Source organism: Lactuca saligna, chromosome 4 (assembly GCF_052625555.1).
Source record: "Lactuca saligna cultivar CGN05327 chromosome 4, ASM5262555v1, whole genome shotgun sequence".
Classification (NCBI taxonomy): domain Eukaryota; kingdom Viridiplantae; phylum Streptophyta; class Magnoliopsida; order Asterales; family Asteraceae; genus Lactuca; species Lactuca saligna.
The window spans coordinates 32,096,688-32,121,448 of record NC_136420.1 but is presented as its reverse complement, the minus strand read 5'-3'; the positions used below and the strand labels follow the sequence as shown (position 1 = coordinate 32,121,448).

Below are 24,761 nucleotides of genomic sequence, written 5' to 3'. Positions count from 1 at the left end.
ATCGTCCATCGTTGCCTATAATCCGTTATTCTCAACCAAAACTACAACAATTAACTACCCACACTGTCATCAATGACGACAATGTTAGATATAGGGTTTTCAAACCACCAGATCCACCGCTAGATCTTTTCAAGTAGTGCAGGCTTGAAGCTTCGATGTTATAAGATTGTGCATAGGTTGTGGAAGGAAATGAATGGAGGAACTGACTAGGTAGTTGTGGCGTAAGCTGGTAAAAGGCAACAAATGGAGGAACTAATAGAAGTGTTTGGGTTGGACTTCTTGGTGGTTCAAATAGTAATGGTTCTAGTGGAAAACGACCGACTTTGTGGCAAATATAAAGGATTCTAACGGATTGTGAAGAGGTTTTCGCAGGTGTCTACTGGATAGCGACGTTGGGTGAAACAAGTTGGTATTGTTTCTGTCGGACCTCCGATGAAGGTGATTAGCGGTGGTCCTGACGATTTTCGACAATGGGATGCAGTGCTTTTGCCTATTCCGAAGACTTCGCGGTAGAACCAATAGATTAAAAAGAATTAATATTATACCTTTAAAAAAATTAATGATCCACTAAAATATTATTTATTATATATAGCATATAATAAATTAAATGTAATAATCCAAAAAAAAAAAATCTAATAATTTTTTTTTAAAAATCCGATAATTTTTTTTAAAAAAATAGTTAAAATAAATTGTGTCATTTCTTCTATGTCTTTATTTTCTTATTCTCCCATTCATCTTCAACGGATTCATCATCATCAATGTCATTAACGGATCGGGTCAACTTTAGGACACGAGTCCTAACCCGCCATCTCAATAACCACCAAAACCCCACCACCGAACTCCTACAAACTGCCGTATGTGTCTGCTACTCTCCACCGGAACTGTCTGAACCGCCGTTTAGTTTCGATACCAAGTCCCTCCGTAAACTCCTACATGGCCAGAACATTGCTGAAATCGACAATGTGTTCAATCCGATGATGCGGAGCAACCTGTTTTGCCCAAGAGAAAGAGGAGGCAAAGTGTTTATTTCGCCGGATTTTAATCAGTCGATGGAGCAGCAGAGAGAGATGACGATGAGGAGACTTGATTACTTGGATTCATCATCATCAATTATGTTCCTGTTGTGTGTTTTCAGCATGCTACACACACAGTAGCCTTCTCACAGCTTGAAATTAATGGTGTGAATCATGGAGTGCATGCTTTTATAGCTCAAATCAGGGACTCGGATGGAAATATATGTCCAAATGTTCGTATTGCAGATTGTGGCCATAAAATTGGTTTGAATGGTGTTGACAGCGGTCGAATCTGGTTCGACAATCTACGCATACCAAGAGAAAACTTGTTGAATTCGGTTGCTGACGTGTCACCTGATGGGCAATATTTAAGTGCAATAAAAGATCCAGATCAGCGATTTGGAGCCTTTATGGCCCCATTAACAACTAGCCGGATACCTATTGCCGTTGTTGCAATGAACGCCACAAAGGTGCTACAAACTACACACTACCAAACCTAGACTTTAAGTTCACACTTCACATATTCTAGAAGAGGGTAATTCGTAATCAACGTAACACCACAACACACTTTTTTGCGTGAAAACTGAAGCGTTGCCGTTCACAAAGAAAATCGTGGCAGTGCAATTAATGGGAACACCCTTGCGGCTGAACCTAATTATTCAACATTGGGAGAGCCAATTGTGGGATCTACATTGCCTGGCAGGCACTAATATATTTGGGCCCATTAAAAAAACCTTATGTCTAGTGGCTGTTTCGGGCCTTTCCCTAATACAATACCAATTCAATTTTCATCTCCAGCAGCCCATATTGGTGACTTCTGGTAGTAAATCAAACACTAGTGGATCAAAAGTCAAAACCCAGGAAACGCAAGAGAATTAAAACTAATACTCGTTCATCACCGCATCTTACTCACCTTATTCCATTACCTAATTTACCTATTCCTTTTCCTAATAGACAACCAAACCGTCAAATTGATCTTAAATCGGAGACAGGAAGTAGTCTACCATCTAACTCATGCGAATTTCAACAAACTATGGCAATTGGAACACAGTAATGTTTCCATTTTGACGATGATAATGGAATCATGGCACAAATTCTTGGTGAGTCGGGTGGATAAACTTGTGATCAATGAATTGCTTATCCTTAAATACAAGAGGCTTGGGGGTGGATGTCAAAACTCAATGGGTGCGTAGATTGAAACTTACTCACAAAATAAACTTCATGGGACTACAGGAAACACAAATGATGGACCACTCTAGCATTAACATTGATGGATGCTGGGATTCAACTAATCACGACTCAGAAGGAGTTGACTCAAATGGTAGATTGGGAGGACTCATATCAATCTGGGACACACATTGCTTTCAAAAGGTGGAGGTCATTAAATCTCGATTCTTTCTAATTGTCATTGGTGATTGGGTTGGGGTCACATGAAACACAATCTTCGCTAACGTTTATGCTCCACAATCACCAACGGAGAAAAAAAACTGTTTGGAAAGAATTAATTAGAATCAAATTATCCAAACTTGGCAATTGGATAATATTTGGCGATTTTAACGTTGTAAGAAGAAAAGAAGAAAGATTCAATTCACAGTTCTACCCTTCTAGTGCATCCGCTTTTAATCGTTTCATTCACAAGGCTGACCTACAAGAGTTTAATATGTGTGCGGAGAAATACACATATATGTCATGTGTAGATGCTAAATTAAGTAAATTAGACAGGTTTCTAGTTTGCTCTAATTTTGTGTCTGCATTTCGTGATATAACTGTGATGGCTCATCCTCGTGAACTCTCTGACCATAGTCCTATCACGCTCAAACAATTGTCGTCTGATTTTGGCCCAACTCCATTCAAATTCTTCAACTCTTGGTTACTAACTGAAGGGATTGACCAAACGGTTATCAATGCTTGGGGAAACTTCATGGGATATGGCATATCAGATAAATACCTTGCAGCTAAACTACAACACGTGAAGGAAGCAATAAAGAAATGGAGGAAATTGAACCATCAAAAAGAGACGGATGAGTTACTAAACTTAAAGAACAATGTTGCCACATTAGAGAAAGTTGCAGAACAACGTACACTATCTGACAACGAACTAATGAATAGAAGTCATGTGATTCAGAGGATTCTAGAACTTGAACAAATGAAGGCATTAGATTTGAAACAAAAAGCCAGAATCAAATGGAATACAGACGGAGATGACAACACTAAGTTTTTTCATGGGTATATCAGTAGTAGAAATAGGAGGAATAGAATAATAGGCCTGTCAATCAATGGAAGGTGGACGTCAGACGTCAATGAAATAAAAAATGAAGCATATAAATTCTTCCAAGGCAAGTTCAAAGAAGAATGGCCGATACGTCCAAAATTAATCAGTCCTCACTTCAAATCGATCTCCATGATGGATGCCATGAGACTTGAATCACCAATCTCACCAGAAGAAGTTAAAAATGCAGTTTGGGCAAGTGGCAGTGACAAGGCTCCGGGACCAGATGGATTCACATTCATGTTCATACAAAATACTGGGATATAATCTGTGACGATATAATAAGATTTGTTCGACATTTTGAGGATCACGACACCTTATCTCAGGGATGTAACTCCTCATTCATCACGTTAGCATCAAAAATCAAGGATCCAATTACCCTTTCTGACTATCGTCCAATTAGTCTTATTGGATGTTTATACAAAATCATCACCAAGATCTTAGCCACGAGATTAAAGAACATTATTGGTGGGGTCATTGGAGAGGTTCAATCAGCTTATGTGGAAGGACGAAGCATTCTTGATGGACCATTAATTGTCAACGAGATCTGCTCTTGGGCAAATCGTACGAAAAGAAGAATATTACTTTTCAAAGTTGACTTCAATAAAGCATTTGACTCATTAAACTGGGGATTTCTAGATTCGGTGCTTATTCAAATGGGATTTAGGAATAAATGGAGATCATGGATCAGTGGGTGCTTATCATCATCCCGAGCTTCAGTGATTGTCAATGGTTCACCCACCAAAGAATTTGACATAAGCAAACGGGTACGACATGGTGAACCTCTTTCTCCATTCGTCTTTATCATCGCAATGGAAGGTCTAAATGTAGCTCTTAAAGCGACGATTGAAAAAGGAATTTTCAAAGGAATTAAAATCCCTGAAAATGGACCATTGATCTCTCATTTGTTCTACGCCGATGATGCGTTGTTCATCAGTGAGTGGTCCCGATCCAATCTTAAAAACCTGGCTCGTATCCTGCGATGTTTTCACGCATCTTCAGGGATCAAAGTGAATTTCTTCAAATCCAAAGTCTTTGGTATTGGGGCTTCGAATGTTGAAACTTCAAATTGGGCCAACATCCTTCGATGCGAAGCTGGCTCCCTAGCGTTCACTTACCTCGGAGTCCCAGTTGGGGCTAATATGAACTTGGTAAAAAATTGGAAACCAATTATCGATAAGTTTCATTTTAAGCTCTCGTCATGGAAATCAAAAACTTTGTTATTTGGGGGCAGATTAACACTAATAAAATCTGTCCTGGGCAATCTTCCAACATACTATCTTTCGATATTCAAAGCCCCAATGACAGTGATTGATGCACTCAAAAAAATCTGTCGGAAATTCCTTTGGGGAGGAACAGAAAGGAAAAATAAGATTCACTGGGTATCATGGGAAAAAGTAACGACACCTAAGGAATATGGTGGATTAGGTGTAGGATCAATACATGCACTTAACGTTGGACTCATCGTCAAATGGTGGTGGCGTTAGAAAAATGTACCAACATCTCTTTGGAGTCAAGTCATAACAGGTATTCACTGTCTTTCTAATAAACCATGTGATGATCTCTCAAAGAAAACTATTACTAGGGTGTGGAAAAATATTGCAGGGACCATGAAAGATATTCAGAGAGTTGGAATTAATTTCAACGACATTTTTAGATAGGAGATCAAATCAGGCGAAAATACCATGTTTTGGCAGGACACTTGGATGAATAACGAGAAACTAAAAACGAAATATCCTTCACTTTATGATTTAGAATTACGTAAATCATGCTCTGTTTCCTCTCGTATTGTAAATACTGGTAACTTTTGGGAATGGAAATCTTGTCCATTAGTGGCAGGATTATCCACAGAATTAGACAGGTTAAAACAGGAGATTGCTTCGCGCCAACTACAACCTGGTCATGATAAATGGACATGCTTGTTAACGCCCGAAGGAAGTTTCACAGTGGAAGCAATCAGAAGGAGACTAGACAAAGTTACACAACACTCTTCCAATCTTCCATTGATCAGTTGGTGCAAGGTTATCCTAATAAAGGTGCTTTGCTTTGTCTGGAGGGTTGTACAAGGATGCATTTCATCTGCTACAGCATTACAATCTCGTGGCATGGATATCGACTTGACATTATGTGGAACTTGTATTGGTGAAAATGAGTGTGCTGATCATATTCTGATGAGATGCTCATACGCAAAACTTATAATGAACAAGATTTTTGAATGGTGTGGATTAAACAAAGAAGAATTCAATAATGTTGGTGAACTACTTCATTTTGCAGCCTCATGGGGTCGATGCCCTAAAAAACGCATTAAACCGCTTTCTATTTGCAACAGTCTGCTATGTAATCTTTGGAGGATCAGAAATGACAGACTATTTCGAGGAGCATCTACTACAATTTGTAGAGGCATTGAAAACATCAAATCGTTGACATATTTGTGGCTCAAATGCAGGAGCAATGGTCGAGTCAGTAATTGGATAGAGTATAATTCCTCCCCCCTTTCCCTCATGTAATAAACTAAAAACTATGTTGTTCCTCTTTACCCTTGCCTAGTCACTTGCTAAGCATTGAGTTTTTTAATATATTTTGCCGTTTCTAAAAAAAACCAAACCTAGACTTAACTTCAGACTTCACATATTCTAAAAGACGGTAATTCGTAATCAACATAACACCACAACACATTGTTTTGTCTCGCACCATACTCTCCCTCAATTCCTTTCAGTAAATAATTTCTCTTTCCCCCCTTACTTTTTATTTGTTTTTTTAAATAGAAATAAAAATAATATTAACTCGGTAAATAAAAGTAAATGAAAAAATAATTTAATAAAAAAGCAAAATCAAAACATTGCATGAATTTGAAATATCAGATTTGAAAAATCACATAATTATGGAATTAAAAAATTACATTAATATGAAAAATTGTCATCCAAAGTCATATGTCCATTTCTTTTTCAACATGTAATTGATTTCTCTAAATATAATTCACAAAATCAACGGTAAGCTTGTGATGCATATCTCCGTCATGAATGTCTATTTTGTTTTCCATGTACCGTGGGGAACCAACTTCTAAATTATAATGGTTCTTGCACGGGTAAAATGTTGTTTTCGTCCTATTAACATATTGCATATTTTTGAATCCCTGGCAACCCTTTAAACCCTCCTTTTTTTTTTTTTTTTTTTTTTTTTTTTTTTTTTTAGTGATTTCAATCAATACATGATAGCAATTAGTTATCTTTACCTTGTTTCTATTGATCTTTCACTTCTTTATTGATTTAAATTTGTTCAAATTGTTTCTATTAATGATTTATCAGATTGGTTTAGCGATCACAATAAAGTACTCGTTGACTAGGCGAGCCTTTTCAATTAGACCAAATGAACCGGAAGTTCTCCTACTAGATTATCTCAATCGTCAAAGGGGTTCATACCTCTTGTAGCAAAAACGTAAGTACCCAATTTTCTCGACAATTAAGAGGTTACTAGTTAGTATGTGGGATAAATGGAAGAAATATCAATGTGCTATCCATTTACTTCTTGTAATAGCTTTGTACTTTTACTTATTCTTATGATAACATTGTACTTTCATGGTTTTTTGTTATTTTTAATTACGATTTTATACTTCAAAAAATTTATCAAACTTCAATGTCACAACTTAAACAACTTTTTGTGTCATGTCATTGTCCATATTGGATATCCATGATCAATATAGTGGTGATCTAACAAAAGAATCTTATATAAGATTTTTAAACTTCGATTTTTTTTCCTTTTTTCCATTTTAGCCCCAAACTTCCATTTCTCATTATGATATTGTACTTTCATTTTTATCTTATCGAGAAATTATACATTAAATTAAGATTCTTACACCAAAAGCAACTCTAACATATCATTTTGGTAGAAAATATTAAGTTTGAAAATGTTTGATAATTTTATGTTGTCATGTCAATAATATATTACATGTGGTCATCCAATGTAGACAATGACATGACACAAAAACTTGTTAACATGCACCATGTAACTAAAAATAGATTCAAAAGGTTACCATTGATATAGTCAAAATTTCAAAGTACAGTGTGTTGGGTTTAAACTTATTAAACCCATTGCTTACAACTAAAGTAAGAATAGTAAATAAGAATGGAAATGGAAATGGAAAAGGAACAAGAGAAATTTAATGCTTAAATCTTAAGCTCTTATTAAAAACAGGAGAACCATTATATATAATCCTAATAACCAAATAACAAAATAAGGTAACTTTTCTAAATTACCCGTACTCCTAAAGTTCTAAATTATCCTAACATTCCCCCTTAATTCACAATGTATTACTTCCTTTACTCCTATAAGCACCCTCATTACCTTCTTTTTGAACCATCTCGATTCTTGATTTTTCCCGAATACCTGACCTCCTCCTCGATTACATCTAAAGTCTTCTTTCAACTGCTTTTGATTGTTCACAACACATGTAACATGTAACATGGCATCCCGTTTGACAAGTTCATTTGTATCTCGACTTTTCTCGGATCTACATCCACATCCAAAGTCAACTGATTTGAACTTCTACTGTCATAATTTTAGCACTTTGTTTTTTCTCCATTCCCTCTTGTCTTGACAACCATACATTTGACTATCAATCATATTTTGATAGATTCTTCTATCAATCAAGACAACAAGGTCACCAACACTTTTACCATATTCTATTACCCGCAACACAAACCAAACCCTAAGCCATCTGCTCTGTCGATCAATCATAATCCAACACTAATAGAATCCTTGTGCAATATGACTATCAGAATTAAACATAACTAAATAGTAAAATAAGGAAAATTTCCTAACCATTACTCCTAAATTTTTTGAATTATCCTAACACAGTTCCCTAATAGGATATTATTTGAAAATGTAATGTTTTAATGGAACAAAACATAAACTACATTTTGCTTTTCTCATTTAGCTCTTAATACATTTTTAATAGTTTTTATTTATTTATTTATAGTATGTGCCTATATATGTTGTTTCTTTTGACATTTACTATGTATATTTTAAGGTTGTTCTAACCTTTATCTTTTTTTTTTTTTTTTTTTAATTTATTTATTTATTTTTTTTATCTGGCAGATATGCTATGAGTTTTGCTGCCAACTATTTGAAGATGATATACGTGAAAAAAACACTCAAATCAATTAAAACAGTTCGTGTTGTTTCTAGTGCACTCAAGGCTATTTCAACCTGGCATTGCATGCGAACCCTTCAATTCTATAAATACACATGACATTGTTGTTGTTGTAGTTGTTGCTATTACTACCACTACCATTACTGTTATTATTAGTCCTACCAGTTTTCTAAAAGGTAAGCTTATGTTGTACTAATTTTATGTCAGGAATGTCGAGAAGCCTGTGGTGGGCAAGGTATAAAGACATAAAATCATGTTGGTCATTTAAAAAGCGAATATGATGTGCAATTGACTTTTCAAGGTGATAACAATGTTTTAATGCAACAGGTAACATTATATATATATATATATATATATATATATATATATATATATATATATATATATATATATATATATATATATATATATATATATATATATATATATATATATATATGGGCAAAGCTAGGATTTTATGATAAAGCTTATATATATTAAAAAAAATCAAATAACACAATCGAGTTTGTAAAATTGAAAGAGAGATGATAAAGAAAAAATTGTCTAATATTCTCCCTAACAAAATATGGTTGTTAGTCATTACCATTTTTTTTGTTTGAAAAAAGAATATGTGGTTCCTTTTTTTACTCATGGTTTACCATTTACACTATGATTATAAAAATTAAGAAATCAATTGACCAATCATAATACTATCATTAATTATAAATTTTACTGCTAAAAAATATTATCCAGAAATTACAAAAAAAATAATAATAATATAAATATGCATTAACTAATAAAAAGGAAAATTACCTTTTGAGAGTTCATGCCGATCAATTTAAATAGGTAATCGTGATAGAATAATTAAATATATTTGCTGTATTTCTTTTGTTTTGTTGATGATTTGTAAATCGTAAGCCGATTCGCCGATGCCGATTGATAATTGCGGCAATTAATATATTTGTTATTTGTAATCGTGCAAAGCAATGTAAAATAAATTGGGCTAGCTACAAGGGGGTCGTTGGTCTTGAAATTCATTTTTATTATGGGCTTAAAACAACAAAATACATGTTTTTAATTAATATTCTTTATATCAAATAAGATATGTTGGAGGGGGCAGCACACCTGCTAGCCCCTGTATTGGCTCCGTGTGTGTATATATATATATATATATATATATATATATATATATATATATATATATATATATATATATATATATATATATATATATATATATATATATATATATATATATATATAGAGAGAGAGAGAGAGAGAGAGTAAGGTTCGTATATAAATCGTAGTTATTGTGTGAACGTATGATCAAATCTTGTCCATTAATTTCAAATATTCAGATAAGGTAGGAAGATAATTTGACTTTTCTGTATCAATTAATGTCATATAATAACCTAAAATAAAAACATATAATTAAGGAAAAATAAATATAAATAACATATATCTTGCCTATGACTTTCATTACCGCTGGACACTATCTTCATCACACAAACATCACCGTCCGACCACCACAATCATCTTCTCCACAGCTACTCGACTTCATCTCCGATCATCATCTATTTTTTTCTGTTTGATCAGGTACAATCCCCATTAAGTGTGAAACCCCATGTGAAGAATTGTCTCATTCTTTTGGTCTGGTAGATAAAAAACAATATTTTTGAAAAATCGAATAGTGAATCAATTCTTAGGAACAATCTGATTTTATAAAATCATTTTTGCAATTGTTATTTGGATGCTTTATCTGGCTAATAATATCAATGGACGTTCTTGTAAATCTCTTGCACGTGATTTTGGTTGCTTCACAACCCATTCCTACACATGAAGTACAATAGGTAAATACATGTGGCTCCTTCATGAAGGTACTTGTGGTTTTTGAAATTATCTTTTGGTTTAATTATTCAATTACTTTGTTAAAATAGCAGTATTTTTGTATGTCATTCACATATATATAACTTTTTAATTCTTATTGTCTTTTAACATAAATTAGTATATGATGTGTATATGTTAAATATTATGGAAGATTTTTGCAAAAGTATATTAAAAGTTTTTCTCTAATATTCTTGCAGATTCTTTCAAAACAAGTGTGTATTCTGATGTAATATTTTAGCTATTTAGTATTTCAAGAACAAGAGTATATTCAGGCAATATATATTATTGAGACAGGCAAAAGAAAGGGAAGGGGTTGACAAACATATTCTAAAAGAATGTAATATATATTATAAATATTTTGTATATTCTTTAGAATTGATTATATTTTTTTTTTGTGTATAATCATGCAGTAACTAAAGGCTATGCATCAACAACATATCCTTGAAGAATGCACCAACGATAAATTCTTGATGAATACATTAATGCCATAAGGGTTATAATTTGTTTTTTTTTTTTTTTTTTTTTTTTTTTTTTTTTGTATATAATCACGCAGTAACAAAGGGTTATATATCAACTACATATTCTTGAAGAATCACCAATGACAAATTCTTGAAGAATACATCAACATCGTATTTTTCATAATGTTACATTAACTATGTATTTTATATTCACACTCATGAAATTTTCATTACTGCGCTTGTAATTTACGTTTTATTTACATTTAGTTTTTTCCCTCTCAAGAAAATTTCATATTTGAACTTGTATTTTATGGTCATTCTCGTGAGATTAACGTATTCCAACTATAATTTATTTATTATTTCTCTTTCATTCTATCACTCTCATAATAATAGTGTTCCATTGGTTCCAAAACATTTACTAGTAGACCGATAAAAAGAATAAAAATTATAAGAATGAACACTACAAAATTATAAGAATACTAAGAATAGATGTTAAAATCCCTCGAAAAACATATTTGAAAGTATTGAATAAATTCATATTCTTTAAGAATGAAAGCAAAATATATAAGAAATTTTGTTAATTACCAAGTCTATGTTAATTACCAAGTCTATGTGAAAAAGGTATTGAATGAAAGTATTGAATAAATTCCACTAAAATATCGAAAAAGGTCTCCCTCAAAATTTTGTTAATTACCAAGTCTATGTGAAAGGTGATAAGTTTTTAAAAGCTTTTTCATTTAAAAAAAGTTATAAAACTCACATTATAGATGCTTTAAGTATTTCAATACTTAAAAAAAGTAATGCATTTAAAAAATAACAAAATATGAGGACTAGGGATGAACAACCGAACATGGTATTTGCTTTTCGAATTGGAACTGTCGGTTTTGGAACCGGAACAATCTTAAGTGGTTTTGGTTCCGGTTCCTAAAATTTGGAACCGTCTTTAGCGGTTTTGGTTTTGGTTACGGTTCTTATACTTTAGTAACTATTACTCGCTAGAATATATATATATATATATATATATATATATATATATATATAAATATATATATTTATATATATATATATATATATATATATATATATATATATATATATATATATATATATATATATATATATATAACACCCTTGTCCAAGTATGTGGTGCCTTCATAATGAATTTATTGAAGTTTGATTTTTAGGGTTGCTGGCAAACAACGATGCGACTTCTGAATGTCATCACACGGTTAAGTGGGTGTCGTGACATGATTATAGCTCGACTCAAAACCCTAAATCTCAGGCCTTGAGCCCTATATATTGGAGCTAACTTATAGGGTTTCTTCTCATTTGAAGCTCCATTCATTCATAGAGAAAACCTTACCCCTTTGTGTGTGTTCTTGGTATTTGGAGCTTTGAGGTGCTTTTAGAAGATGGAGGTGAGCTTATTTGTTGAAGAGTTTTTTCTACATTAGATCTTGCACCTCCTACACCTTTTAGAGCTTGGAAGGTATAAAGTTCCTACTTTTATTACTTCTTAGTGGATTATCCATGCTTTGAAGCCCTTGTTTGGTCACTTGAGGAAGGTTCTTGGAGTTTGAGAAAATCTAGAACCATGTTTTAAGTTTTGAGATTTTTTAGACCTTTTGGTCTTAAAAAGTTATGCTTTTGGAACTCATTTCCATCTATGCATGAATCTTTGGTCATTTTTGTAATTTAGAGAGTTAGGGTTTTAGATATAAGTAGTTTGGACTTAGGGACTGGATAAAGTTGGAAACTTTATCCATGCAAAGCTCTAGAAGAACCAAATCTAAGATTTGAATCTTTGGACATTAATGATTAAGAACTTAACAGATTAAGTTGTTTGGACGTACTTCGTGACATGGTGTATGTGTGTGTCACAACGTAAGTTGTGATGAGTAATCACGACCATTTTGGCGTTTAGTGGTCCTAACGCGACCAAGGAGTTGGTCGCGACGCATGTACCAGTTGACAGTTAACTGTTGACTTTGACAGTCGACCATTGAATTATTGAATGTTTTAAATTTTGGTCAAATTGGAGGTTTTGAGTTATAGACCGAAGTTTCGTCTCTATTTGGTTTATGCGGTTCGTGTTGTTGATTCTTTGGGACTTCGAGTTGTTGGGATTCAACTCTTTGATTCAGGTGAACTTTCTCACTACATGATGTAGGACACTAGGTGTTGATGTATGCTAGATTGTCTTTGTGACTTTTGCATGAAAGACTGGTGGTACCATAACATATGTATAAAAGACTATGGTGGTACTATAACACTTGTATGAAAGACTATGGTGAGACCATATCATGGATGACTACAGTGGCACCGTAGCAATGGAAGTGAGTGTAAGACTATGATGATATCATGGCACTCACATAAGTTTGTGGTATTTTTTGGAACTCAATAAGTTTTGTGCTTATGGTTTAAGTTTAAAATGGTTCAGGTTATTATGGCAGCAAAGGGAAGGGCGGGGTTTGATTACACTACATCCACTGATTTATTCTTTTGAAAGACCCAAAATTTTGTATTTCTGAAAGACCCAAACTTTCATACTTCACAATATTATTACTCTAAAACATGCTACTTGCATATTCATAAAAGCAATATTTTACATTGATAAAGAGGTTACAAACTACTGGATACAAACCATCTATTACAAAGTGTTATATATTACATAACTACCCATGATATTGTAATTTATACAAACATAAGTTGAAGTAAAAAAAATATTATTACAAACTATTCTAAATCTTTCAACAGTATATGATTATAGTGGTTACTTATCACCTGCAATTGTTAAACATTTATAGGGTAAGTGGTGACGCTTAGTGAGTTCAATAATAGGTACAATATAATGTTATGCCATATATATACATCAATATGGCAGAAGCAAAGAGGAACAACAAAGACATATGTGAAATCATTTGACAAGCATTCATATCAATCAAAGACTTTATTCAAAGATATACTTTTCAATGCTTGATATACATCAATAAAGTTCAACCCAAATGGCATAGAAGATATACAAATTTCTGAATATCATTTTGCTAGCATATACAGACTTTTAGCCCTACCTAGCCCATTACCAATATTAAAAGTTATATGAGACATGCTTTACATGGCTAAAGGCACAAATCCAATACCAAAATAATACAAGACATGCTCTACATGATCAAAGGTATAATATTAATACGAGACATGCTCTACATGACCAAAGACTCAAAGTCAATACCAGAATATCTCAAGAAAGCACATTGTACATATAACACATAACATACAATTGTTCATATATATTGAACTCACCTTGAATTAACCGGGGGTCAAAATAGTAATTTGGGCAACACTTCGTTACTATAAATAACTTTCTTTTATAAAAACTGAGAAATATATTGAAAACCGGGTTCTGCGAAGGTAGGGCTTCAAAACCGAAAAGATAAATTTTTTGGGGTCTTCGGGTACTCCGGGGCATGTTTTGGGTGTTATAAATACTATCGGGGCTTCGGGGGAAGTCAAAATACTAAAAATATTGAAAAAGGGTGAAAAAGTGGCAATTTCTCAAAATTACCCGGCAAATCTCGCAACCCTCCCTTTTATAGGGAGAGATCCGAAGTCGCCCGAGAGGGAGTCAGCAACGAGGGGACATGTGGCTGCTGGAGCGAAGGCCACGAAGCGAGAGGAGGGAAAGAGTTGGCACGCATGCGAGGCGGTGCGGTGGAGGGGCGAGGTTCGGACACGAGTGCGAGGCGTGTCAGAAGCTGGTTGGGTCGCGGCTTCGGATGAATTGGAAGGCAACACGTGTCGGATCCGGGTAGAGCGGCTAGTGTTCATGCGAGGTGACGTGGCTGAGTGCTGACCATGCGAAAATTTCCGATATTATCCACTTATTTCTCGGTTTTTGAGCCAAAATATTCTAAAATCCATAAGTTTCGCATACGGGCTCCGTTGTTTACGTTCTTTATATGCATGCGTAGGTAAACTTACGCTCTACAACTTTCGTTTAGACTTTGTCGGCTAGTTTTGACTTTAAATTTTATATTGTTATTTTTAACAGACCGAGATAGGTAAATCCGTTAAAAATTCATAACTTCTTCATCCGACATCCGTTTTCGTCATAATTTTTACCGTTGTACTATAAATGAGAAGACCTTGGATTCTCGTTTAGGTTGTATCGGCTAAATATCTCTCGATCTAAAATTCGAGTTTTTAGTTGTCTACTGCTAATCTGAAACTTAGAAAAATCATAACTTCCTCATACGAAGTGGCGTTCCTTTTATCGAACTACTCGGTTTAACGAATACTATGACTTTCATTTAGATCACTAAGGCTAAAAAGTAGTTTATCAGAAACTCACTTTTTACGTCATTCAGCGTCGTGCCGATTTTATCGTAGTTCTTCGATTGGTCATAACTTCTTCGTTATTGCTCGGATTTCGATGAGGTTTTCGCCTAAATGTTTCTAACGAAATTATTTAAAAATTTAAATAATAAAATTTTACTTATTTTATATTTTATATTTTTGCTAAATTTCACTATTTGGCTTTTAATTGGAATCTCATAAGACTTCCAATCTTTTCTGAGTGATTCTAAACATAGTTTTACTTCATTTCTAGTAAAAACTATTTGTTAGAACTCAATACTCAAATTCACATAGTATTTCACAATATTATTCATTATAGAACACGATTTCAAAACGTGTATGTTACAAATACCTCCTCCTTTTGAGGATTTCGCCCCCGAAATTACATCGATTAAAACAAATGGGGATATTTCGCTCTTATCTCTTTCTTATTTTCCCAAGTATAATTTGGGCCTTGATGGTGTTTCCATTTGACAAGCACCAATTCTACTTATTTATTATGTAGCTTAGTTGTTCTTTCATTCACGATCTCTTCAGGCTCTTCGACATAGCTTAACTTATTATCTAATTTCACCTCGGACAACGGAACCGTCTCATCATAGATGATCAAGCATTTGCGCATATAACTCATATGAAACACATCATGAATACCTTCCAAATCTTCAGGCAATTCTAAGCAGTATGCTTGCTTTCCATTTCTCTGGATGATTTTGAAAGGTCCAACAAATCTAGGACTCAACTTTCCTTTCTTCCCAAATCTCATAAGGCCTTTCCATGGGGATACCTTCAACATTACGAAATCACCCACTTGGAATTCTATGGGTCGTCTTCACTTTTCTGTATAGGACTTCTGTTGATCTTGGGCCGCTTTCATTCTTTCTCGTACGATTTGAATCTTGTCGGTGGTGTCTTGAATCATTTCAGGGCCTCCAAGGATCTTCTGTCCTATATCACGCCAACATAATGGTGTACGATATTTGTGACCATATAATGCTTCATATGGTGACATTTTGATTGAAGTGTCCTATATCACTCCAAGACACATGCACGAAGCATATCTTCTACTTTTTGGATTGTTCTCTCTGTCTGACCATCTATCTGGGGTTGATAAGCTGTGTTGAGGGAAATTCGAGATCCTAATTCACGTTGCATACTCGCCCAAAAGTGAAGCGAGTATCGCGATTGGAAATGATCTTTAGTGGCACACCATGTCTTGCAATAATTTCATCTAAGTATACTTGTGTGTATTTCTCCATTGGATTCGTTTCACGCATGGCGAGAAAATGTGCACTCTTAGTCAGGCGGTCGATGATTACCTAAATGCTATCATGCTGTCTAGCAGTCTTTGGAAATTTGGTAATAAAATCCATGGACAGCTCTTCCCATTTCCATGCAGGAACACTAAGACTTTCTGGGGTTCCGTAAGGCTTTTGGTGCTCTGTTTTGACTTGTAAGCATATCAAGCATTCTTGTACATATCTTCCAATGTCTCTCTTTAATACAGGACACCAATAATCAGTTCTTACATCATAGTACATTTTACTTGTACCGGGATGTATTGATAGTTTAGACTTATGAGCTTCATCTAAAATCTTCTGTCTTAACCTACCAATCTTTGGAATCCATAGTCGATTCTTAAATACTTTTAATCCTCGTGGATCATCAAGTAAAACATCAACATAATTTACCATTCCTTCCTTCTTCACATTTTCTGGCTTTAAGGCCTTAACTTGCCATTTCTCTAGTTCATCAAGAATAGTGAACTTCACCGTAGTGTGAGTAATAGTATAGCACATACTATTACGATAAATCTTTCTGCTAAGTGCATCTACAACCACATTAGCCTTTCCAGGATGGTACAAGATTTCACAGTCATAATCCTTGATTAGCTCCATGGCTCGTTGTTGTCTCATATTCAAAGTTTGTTGATTGAATATATACTTGAGACTTTTGTGGTCGGTAAACAATTGGCATTTCGTACCAAAACGATAGTGTCTCCAAAGCTTTAGGGCAAATACGACAGCATCGAGTTCAAGGTCATGAGTGGGATAATTCTTTTCATATTCTTTCAGTTGCCTTGAAGCATAGACTATCACTTTTCCACGTTGCATCAACACACAACCGAGTCCCAATATTGAAGCATCACTATACACAGAGAAATCATCATGTGACAACCGTCAAATTCTGCTCAAGTCAAAGTCAAATAAAGTCAACAATTCAGACCGATCAACTCAACTAACCCTTGTGTACTAGGGCTCATGTTAGGTAAATACTATACAACTCGCTATTCTAATGAGAAGTCATAAATTGAAAAGTTCGTACATCTAGATTTCTTTAACCTAAACCTGTGGTAAGTAACGAACTAAACCGATAAAACAATGGTGCATACTCATCGGGAGTGTGTAAGGTCCTTAAACATGGCTTAACGGGGTTTATAGACCTTGCATTGCGAAGCCGGACACTCACAAATGTCACACATGAAACCTCTCTCAATCGTTTTCACTCTATCTCTCTTTATCTAGAATCTCTCCCAAATCTCTCCAAGTATGTCAAATCTTTCCCAAATCTCTCTTTGTATGAGAAATCTCTCCAAGAATGTGAAATCTCTCCCAAATCTCTCTTTGTATGAAAAATCTCTCCAAGTATGTGAAATCTCTCCCAAATCTCTCTTTGTATGAGAAATCTCTCCAAGAATGTAAAATCTCTCCCAAATCTCTCTCAAAAGTTTCTGTAACTTTTTGAAGTCTTTCGGGCCATCCCGACCCTTAACTGGGTCAAAAACGGGGTAAAAACGAGTAAAATGGGCTTAAGGACCCGAAACCCCTCTTAGGAACCGAACTCATCAGAAGCGAAAGTATCAGAAGCGAACCTATCAGAAGCGAATCTGTGAGAAGCGAACTAGTCAGAACCGAACCCTCCCCTTTCGGACCAAACCTCGCATAAGGACCGAACCCTCCCCTTTCGGACTGAACCTCGCATAAGGACCGAACCCTTCCCTTTGGACCGAACCTTCGGTCCATTTCGCTTCATTTCGCGCCTTACCCTCTTCGCCTCATTTCGCTTTCGGCCAGCACCAGAATGGACCGAACCTCCGGCCAGGGCCGAGAGGTCTCGCTGGAAGCCCTTTTCTTCCCGGTTTTCGACTAGTTTTGCGTTTTAGGCCCGTTTTTAATTGTTTTAACGTGGGATTTTCACCCAAAACTTTATTTTAACATATAAGGCCCCATATTTACTAACTATCCACATTTTTGGGGATAAACCTTATCCAAGAAGAGTGGGTGAAGTACAAGAGGTGGAGTGTTGACTTTGCTTTAATCTATGACACAAGCAACCTCCCATACCCACTCAATGTCACTATTCCCCATCAGCCCATACCTAGTCACTTCATTGTATTTTTCCATCTTTTTCCAACCACACAAATGGTGAAAGGCTATAAAACTCTCCTCTCTCCTCACACTTCTCTCATTTTCTCATTCTTCCACCAAAGATCAAACATATTCTCTCTCACTTCCTATCCTTAAAAATTCAAGATTCAAGGGCTGATCTTAGATTTTTCCTCCACATTTTGTAAGTATCTTCCTCCTACACTTAGATATTCTACTATCCTTCATCCAAATCATAGATTGCTTACACAAATATCGTCATATTTGTTGTTAGATCCTCAAATCTTCAAGCATCTCCCAAGTGTTCTTGAGTTGAACACTTCTTTTCTCCATCATCCATCTACTGAAATCACTCAAGGTGAGTTCATACCCCTGTATTTTCATGTTTTCTTAAGTTTTAAGGGGGGGGGGGGGGGGGGGGGAATACAAGTTAAAACACCAAGAACATAACTAAACTTTGCTAACAGCTTTCATTAGAAAAGTTGGACTCCATTCACGGACTGTTTTGGAAAACTTAAACATTTTAGTTTTCAAAACTGTATTAGGTTCAAATATTTAAAGTTCTTAGCTTTAAAATGACTACTTGCACATTTCCATACGATTTTTCTACAATTTATGGTGATTTTTACAAAACTACCTATCATTTCAAACATCAATCTGGACCATTCTGTGATTATGGACTTTTTCACACAAGATAAAGGTCATTAAAATTTATAATAAAAATTAGGAACAATCTAGACTCATTTCCCAAAGTCTCAAAATTTACGGATTTTGATTTGGACCTTCGATGATTTTTCTATAAATTTTATAAGAACAGTCAAAGAAAATGTTAACAACAGAAAATTGCTATAAATTTCATTTCACCTTGTAACATGTTGAGCAAGGTGTATATCTTTATGTGAAAATATGTTCTTACAAATAGATGATATTTCGACTTAGTATATAGTCATACATCAGAAAACAAATGGATTTTTACCTACAAAAGTGTGGTAATTAATTTGTTGTTATAATGCATGTTGCTTCACTTTAGTAAAAAGTACATATACATATCAGTAAACAAAAGGGTGTTTACCTTCACAAATATGGTAGTTAACCACAATAAACAAAGTTATTAGTATTACATTAAACGTTTTCATAAACTATAATAGGTATGGTTTATGTTTCCATTAACACATCAAACACATTTCGGAAGGTTTTATTCCCACATCAAAAGGTTTTACACTCACGCACACCACACGTAAACTTGTTACTTCAATTGTGAGACATTCTCTTTCTGTACGTCTGAGTGTGGGATCTAAATTCCTGGTAGTTATAACCAGAGTCTCTTGTAGGGAGAACGTGATAGTTGTGTATAGATCTATATTGGGTTTGACACCCCACACCTTACTGCTAGCTATAGTAGGACCTGCAGGTCTACGGGTGACAAATGTCATTTCAGTTTCGTGACGCCTGAGAAATGTCATGGCAGGTTCATTCAGTCATAGTATGGTTATAGCGGCTCACATTGGAAGTTAACAACACATAAAGTTTACGGGGATTTTCATAAATCAAAAAGGGGTTTTACATCAATTTAAAATCACTTTTCATATCAATAATTACATATATTATTGTATACTTTCAGTGTTGGTATTTAAGACTACACACCATTCATTACGGGGATTTTCATAAATCAAAAAGGGGTTTTATGTCAATTTAAAATCACTTTTCATATCAATAATTACAGCTATTATTGTATACTTTCAGTCTTGGTATTTAAGACTACACACCATCCATTACGGGGATTTTCATAAATCAAAAAAGGGTTTTATGTCGATTTAAAATCACTTTTCATATCAATAATTACATATATTGTTGTATACTTTCAGTCTTGGTATTTAAGACTACACACCATTCATTTCGGGATTTTTCTCAAATCAGAAAGGGTTTTACGCAAATTTAAAACCACTTTTATATCTTTAAGTACGACAAATACTTGTTCATTTTCGGTCACGACATTTCGGACCACATAACTTTTATAAGGAAAATATTGGATTTTTCTTGGTAACACACCACACATTACAAGGAACGGTTTCCAAACTCTTTATCTAAAAAGCTTATGAAATCACCAACCTTTGTGTTGAAACTTTTTCAAACAACTTGTATTCTCAGGAATTCAGTGAAACAGGAAATCAACAGCGTTTTGAGGATGGGACGATAAATCGTCAAACAGTTCATTTTGTCATCATAATGTAATTGATTTGAATCATGTAAACATATACTTTGGTGTAACTTTTTCAATTATATTTATGATGGTTGTAATTACTTTGAGCACTATTATACTCGTTGTTGTGATACTATACATGAAGTCCGCCACCCCCGGATGTTTCCGCCATCCTTGGTTTGGGGGTGCGACACATCATCACCTTCTGGAAGTGATAAGATGGTAGCATGAGTCAAAAGATCTTTTAAAGTCGAGAAAGCTTTTTCTTGGGCTTCACCCCATTGGAACTTTGCTTTCTTTCGAGTAAGACTAGTAAGAGGTACAACTATATGAGAGAAGTCTTTAATGAATCTTTGGTAATAACCCGCAAGATCCATGAAACTACGAATTTCGGAAGCATTACAGGGCACTTCCCAATTTTGAATGGCTTCGATGTTGTTAGGATCTACAGATACACCGTCTCTAGAAATCACCTGGCCGAGAAATTAAACGTGGCGATGTCACACCCTCAAACCAAGGATGGCGGAAACGTCCGGGGGTGGAGGACTTCATGTATAGTATCATAACCACAATTTCAATAGTAATTTAAGCAAATACAACCAACATATATATAATTGAAAATTTTACATCACTTGTATGAATTACATGTTTCAAAATCAATTACAATATGTTGATAAAATATGAAAACTTTGACGCCTTAACGTCCCATCCTCAAAAGCACTTGATTACCTGTTTAGTGATTTCCTGAGAATACAAGTTGTTTGAAAAGTGTCAACACAAAGGTTGGTGAGTTCATAAGTTTTTGCTATAAAACTTAATAGAAGTCTTTCTCATGTAAATGTCGCGTTTGTTCAGAAAAATCCGATATTTTCCTTAAAATCTGTATAATGTAGCCTTATGACCAAAGACCAAAATGTATAAGAAATCATTCTTACTTAGTAGAAATGTCATGAGTTTGAATTGATATAAAATGTGAATTTAAATCAACCTAAAACCTACTTAGGTTTTATGAAATCCCGTAAACTTTATGAATTGTTATCTCCCTATGTGAGTCGCTATAATCATACTATGACTATGTGAACCTGCCACGACGTTTCTCAGGCGTCGCGAAAATGAAATGACATTTGTCACCCGTAGACCTGCAGCTCCCACTGTAGCTAGCAGCAAGGTGTGGGGTGTCAAACCCAATATAGATCTATATACAAGTATCATGTTCTCCCTCCAAGAGACTCTGATTATAACTACCAGGAATTATATTTCGCACTCGGACATACGGAAAGAGAGAAGGTCTCACAATTTAGGGTAACAAGTTTACGTAAAAGGTGTGTGAGTGTAAATCTTTTCTGTATGAATGTACTCTTTTAGTACGAGTGTGTTATGCAATATATCATAAACTATACCTATTATAGTTTATCTAAAACGTTTGTAATATGTAAGAACTCTTTTATGGAAATGTATTAGTGTTATGAATTTATTAAACTATACTTTTTATAGTTTAATATACGTGTTCTAAATTGAATGAATAATATTTATTATGAATGACTTAGTTTCAGTTCATGATGATAAACTAACAAAGAAACACATTCAATAATTAGAACTTATGATTATACACTTTGCTCAACATAATACAAAGTGTTATGATATTTACATGCTGTTGGCTAACTTTAGCCATTCTGCACTGTTTTGGAAAAATCATAGAAAAATCATACGAAGTCAAAAACTAGATCCGTAAATTCTAAGAGTTCACAAAATGTGTCTAGTTTACTCATAATTTTTATCACAATTTTTAACGACATTCAACTTGGGTGAATAAGTCCATAATCACAGATTGGTCCGGATTGTTGTTTGAAATGATAGGCAGTTTTGTAAGAATCACCATAAATTGTAGAAAAATCGTATGGAGATGTGAAAGTAGTCATTTTAAAGCTAAGAACTTGAACTATTTGAACCTTGTACAGTTTTGAAAACAAAAATTTTTAAGATGCCCAAAATAGTCCGTGAATGGAGTTGAAATTTTCTGATGAAGGCTGTTAGAAAATTTTAGTTATGTTCTTGGTGTTTTAACTTGTATTCCCCCCACCCCCTGAAAACTTGAGAAAACATGAAAATGTAGGGGTAGGAACTCACCTTAAGTGATTTCAGTAGATGATTGTTGAAGAATGGAAGTGTTTAACTCAAGAACACTTGGAGATGCCTTGAAGATTTTCGAGAATCTAACATCATAGTTATGGAGTTTGTGTAAGCAATCAATGATTTGAGTAGAATGAAGTGAAATAATCATAAGGAGGATGAATTATACTTACTAAGAGTGGAAGAACACTTGAAAATCAGCCTTGAATCTCAAATTTGGTGGAGAAAAAGTTTGAGAGAAAAGTGGTGTTTGATACTTAGTGAAAGGAGAGCAAATGAGAGAAATGAGGAGAGAGGATGTTTGTTCCAGCTCTAAAAACGTGGGAATGAGTGGAAATTTAGTGTAAAGGGCATTGAAGTGACCTAGGTAAGGTGGGGAGGTGTGGTTGGTCATAGAGTGGGTGTGGGAGTGGTTGCTTGTGTCATAAGGTAAAGCAAAGTCAACACTCCACCTCTTTGTACTTTACCCACTAACTTTTATTATTTAAATAAATATTTTCATGAAAATATGATTAAATTGTGAATATTTAGGGTTCATTATGTTAAAATATAATTTTGGGTGAAAATACCGCGTTAAAATAATTAAAAACGGGCCTTAAACGCAAAACTACGCGAAAACCGGGAAGAAAAGCATTCCCAGCGAGACCTGTCGGTCCTAGGCCGGGGTTCGGTCCTTGCTGAGGACTGTAGCCGGAAACGAAGGGAGGCGAGGAAGCGAAGGGATCGAACCGGAAGTGAGAGGCGAAGGCGAGAGGTTCGATCCGGAGATAAGAGGCGAAAATGTCAGACCCGAAATGAGCCGAATGAACTGTAGATGAACAGTACCTTCGGGTTCGGGTGGTGCGCGAGGTTCGGCCCTGAGGGGACCTTCGGGTTCGGTTCATCCTGGGCTCAGGTTCGGTTCCTCCTGGGCTCGGGTTCGGTCCTGAGAGGACCTTCGGGTCCTAAGAGGCTTCTCTCTTATAAGGAGGTTTCGGTTCCTAAGGTCCATTTTTCTCGTTTTTACCCCGTTTTAAGCCGTTTTTTACCCGGTTAAGGTTCGGGATGGCCCGAAATACTATAAAAAGTCCAAGGAACTTTTGAAAGAGATTTGAGAGAGATTTGGGAGAGATTTCACACACTTGGAGTGATTTCTCATACAAAGAGATATTTGGGAGAGATTTCACATACTTGGAGAGATTTCTCATACGAAGAGATATTTGGGAGAGATTTGACATTATTAGAGAGATTTGGGAGAGATTTGACATTCTTAGAGAGATTTGGGAGAGATTTTACATTCTTAGAGAGATTTAGGAGAGATTCTTGATAAGAAGAGATAGAGTGAAAACGATTGAGAGAGGTTTCGTGTGTGACAAATGTGAGTGTCCGGCTTCGCAATGCAAGGTCCGTAAACCATGTTAAGCCTTGTTTAAGGATCTTACACACTCCCGATGAGTATTCAACATTGTTTTATTAGTTCAATTCATTGATTAGCACTAAGGCTCAGGAAATTCTAACACAAGGGCTTTTCCCAAGTGATGTTTTCCCATTAATATAACAAGTTATACAGTATGTACATAACACAACCCTAGTACACAAGGTTTAATCGAGTTGACCAGTTTGACTTGATGACTTGACTTGACTCTAGACTGACGATTGTCACAGGCGAAGCCAAAATTCACATTTTGAGAATTTAGCATAAAGTTTCTCCTTTCGAAGAAGTTCTAAGATTTCACGAATATGAACGACATGATCAGCTTCGTACTTGGAATAGATTAGAATATCGTCAATGAATACAATGACAAATTTATCGAGCATTGAGCAACATACCCGATTCATCATATCCATGAATACAGCAGGAGCATTTTTCAGACCGAATGGCATGACAAGGAATTCGAAATGCCCATAACGAGTACGGAAAGCAGTCTTTAGTATATCATGCTCTTGTACTTTCAACTGAT

The 24,761-nt window shown here is 34.9% G+C and overlaps 1 pseudogene; it reads left to right on the top strand.

Annotated features, from left to right (window-relative positions):
• The first annotated feature begins 758 nt into the window (after positions 1-758).
• On the top strand, positions 759-13,261 carry LOC145039444 (acyl-coenzyme A oxidase 3, peroxisomal-like; annotated as a pseudogene).
• Positions 13,262-24,761: the final 11,500 nt, after the last annotated feature.